The sequence below is a fragment of the Etheostoma spectabile genome, chromosome 19 (assembly GCF_008692095.1).
Source record: "Etheostoma spectabile isolate EspeVRDwgs_2016 chromosome 19, UIUC_Espe_1.0, whole genome shotgun sequence".
Taxonomy (NCBI): domain Eukaryota; kingdom Metazoa; phylum Chordata; class Actinopteri; order Perciformes; family Percidae; genus Etheostoma; species Etheostoma spectabile.
The window spans coordinates 13,069,894-13,073,677 of NC_045751.1; positions in this window are offsets into that span (position 1 = coordinate 13,069,894).

Sequence of the window (3,784 nt, forward strand, 5' to 3'; positions counted from 1 at the left end):
AACATACTATACTATGACTTTTTTAATACTTTTTGGACATATACTATGACGTTTTTTATGACTTCTTGGATGTACTATGCTATGACATTTTGTGACTTTTTGCAACATTATATACAATGAACTTTTAACATGCTACACTATGACTTTTTTAACAGACTGTGACTTTTTTTGACACACTGTACTATGGTTTTCTTCAACATACTATACTATGACTTTTTGACATACTATACCATGACTTTTTTTACTTTCTTGAACATACTATTCTATGACTTTTTTCGACATCCTTTACTATGACTTTTTTGACGTACAACATACTATGACTTTTTTTCAAAATACAATACTATGCCTTTTTTAACTTTTTGTTTGACTATGACTTTTTTTGAAGTAAAATATTTGACCTTTTAAACATAAACATAAAATGCTATACTCTGACTTTTTTGACTTACTGTACTATGACTTTCTTCAACATACTATACTATGACTTTTTTATTACTTTTTGGACATATACTATGACGTTTTTTATGACTTTCTTGGACGTGCTATGCTATGACATTTTGTGACTTTTTGCAACATAATATACAATGACTTTAATATGCTATACTATGACTTTTTTGACATATTGTACCATGGCTTTCTTCAACATACTATGCTATGACTTTTTTTGACATCCTTTACTATGACTTTTTTGACATACAATATACTATGACATTTTGTGACTTTTTTCAACATACTATACTATGATCTTTTTTGACTGTTCAAAATACTACACTATGACTTTTTGTATCTTTTTTTTAACATGTTATACAATGTTTGTCAAAAAAGTCACAAAAAGTCGTAGTATTGTTTGTTGGAAAAAAGTTGACAAACAATATGACTTTTTATGACTTTCTTTGACATACTATACCATGACTTTTTTTTCCCACACACTATACTATGAATATTTTATGACTTTTCAATATACTATTCTGTGAAGCTTTGTGACTATTTTTTGACATAGTATACTATGCCTTTTTTCGAGATACTTTACTATGACTTTTATATGACTTTTTTCGCCTTACAACACTATTTTTTGACATACTATACTATTACTTTTTATGATTTGTAGACATACTATACCATGACTTTTATGCTTTCTTGAACATACTATTCTATGATTTTTTTCGACGTATAATAACATGATTTTTTTATACAAACTATTCAACAAAATATTTAACAAACTATTCTATGACTTTTTGGGACTTTTTTGACACACTAAACTATGACGCTTTATGTCTTCTTTTGACATACAATACTATGATTTTCTAAAAACTTTTTTTGATATCCTTTACTATGACTTTTTTCAAAATACAATACTATAACTTTTTGTGACTTTTGACGTAGAATATTCCACTTTTTCCACGAAATGCTATACTCTGACTTTTTTGATATACTATACTATTACTTTTTTGACATACTGTACTATGAAGTTTTTTAGACTTTTTCAACATACCATATGATTTTATTATGACTTTTTTAACGTACTATACTTTGACTTTTTTAAAATACAATACTATGACTTTTTGTGATTTTTTTTCGACAAACACTGACTTTTTGACATATTGTACTTTTTTTGATGTACTATGACGTTTTTATGACTTTCTTGGACTTACTATGCTATGACTTTTTGTAACATAATATATAATGACTTAACATGCTATACTATGACTTTTTTTAACAGAGTGACTTTTTTTTCAACATATTGTTGTTTTTCAACATACTATGCTTAATTTTACAATAAAACTATTGTGCCTCAGCAACTACTTTGATGCGCAACAGACACAATGACACATTCCCAATTAATACAAATCAAACTTCAAAGTTCATTCCTTTATTTGTCATGTGCACAACAATTCCATTGGCTGTCATTGGCAATGTCATTCTTAGTTCTCAGGATCCCTCCAACAAGGCTACTACAATATATATAAAAAGAAAATCTAAGAATGAACATGAAATAAGCTAGCGCTGAAGTTAAAATATAGGAGTAGAGTAAAATATATTAAATCACACTTAAAAATAAATAAATATAAACTTGTGTACAGTAGTGAAATATGAATAAACTGAAGACACAAGTTTTGCAGAGTAATAAACAGCCAGTTAAGAAAAGTTTAAAAACTCATTAATATATGTAAAAAAAAAAATCTTAGTATAGTTAGTTAGATTGGATTATTAAATTCAACTTTATTGTCATTGCACAGAGTGCAAGAACTGAGACAACAAGATTGGTATCTAACCAGAAGTGCAAAAAGCTGCAAAGAGGAGAGTGTGTACAGTGTATATACAGAAGGAAGTATTGAATAAACAACATGTAGAATAAACCTGAGGAGGGCAATAGTATAGTTAAAAGTAAAAGAAGAAAGTTAGTTTAGCGTTGGATCTCAAAAAAGTAATTGTATAGTATGTCGAAAGAAGTCATCCCATAGTATGTTGAAAAAAGTCCAAAAACCCAGAGTACATTGCATCAAAAAGCGGAAAACACAGGCATAGTACAATATACAGTATGTCAAAAAACTCCAAAATGTTCTAGTATATGTTAAAAAAAAGTCAGTCTAATATGTCAAAAATGTCACAAAAAAAGTCATCGTATTGTATGTCAAAGTCATAAAAAAGTCATTTTATGTTGAAAAACAGTATTTCCAAAAACGTCACACAAAGTAATTGTATAGATTGTTGAAAAGTCATAAAAAAGGTCACAGTATACTATGTCAAAAAAAGTAATAGTATAGTGTGTCAAAAAGTCATAAAAAAAAGCATAGCATACCGGAGAAAGTCAAAGTATAATATGTCAAAAAAGTCTTAGTATAGTATTTCAAAAAGTCATAGAATAGTATGTCGAAAAAAAGTCAGAGCATAGTATGTCAAAAAAGCTGCAAAAAAAACACAGTAAAGTATGTCAAAAGAAGTCATAAAAAAGTCATACTATGTAAAGAAAAGTCATAGTATAGTATGTTTAAATTTTTTTTTTTTTAATTCATATTTAAATTTCATGTCAAAAAAATATCACATAATAGTATATCAAAAAGCCATAGTATAGTATGTCATAAAAAAGTCATAGTCTTTCAAGTCATGAAAAGTCATAGTATAGTATGTTGGAAAAAAGTCTTAGTATAATGTGTCAAAAAGTCAAAGTATGTCAATAAAAAGTCATAGCATCATGTCAAAAAAGTTCTAGTACAATATGTCGAAAAAAGTCATAGTCTAGTATATCAAAAAAAAGTCATAGCATTGCATGTTGAAAAGTCATAAAAAATCCATAGTTTTTCAAAAAACGTCACACAAAGTACTTGTATAGTTTCTTGAAAAGTTATAAAAAAGTCACAGTATACTATGTCAAAAAAAGTCATTGTACAATATGTTGAAAAGCCATAAAAAAGTTAAAGTATATGTTGAAAAAAGTAAAAACATTAAATTATGCTGAAAAAAATAAGTCATACTATATTTATTAAAAAAAAGTCGAAAAACTTGATAGTACGTCAAAGTCATAGTACATTATATCAAAAAGGTTTTAAAAAAGACAGAAAATACATACTAGTATGTTGACAAAGGAGTAGTTTGTTGAAAAAAGTCATGGATAATATGTCCAAATAAAGTCATAGTACTGTATGTGACAAAAAAAATAAACTCATACTATGGTATGTTAAAAAGTAAGAAAAAAAAGTCATAGTATGCCAAAAAAAGATTAAAAAAAAAAAAAAAAAATGTACAGCATGTCGAAAATTCATAAAAAGTTATACGTTATGTTGAAAAG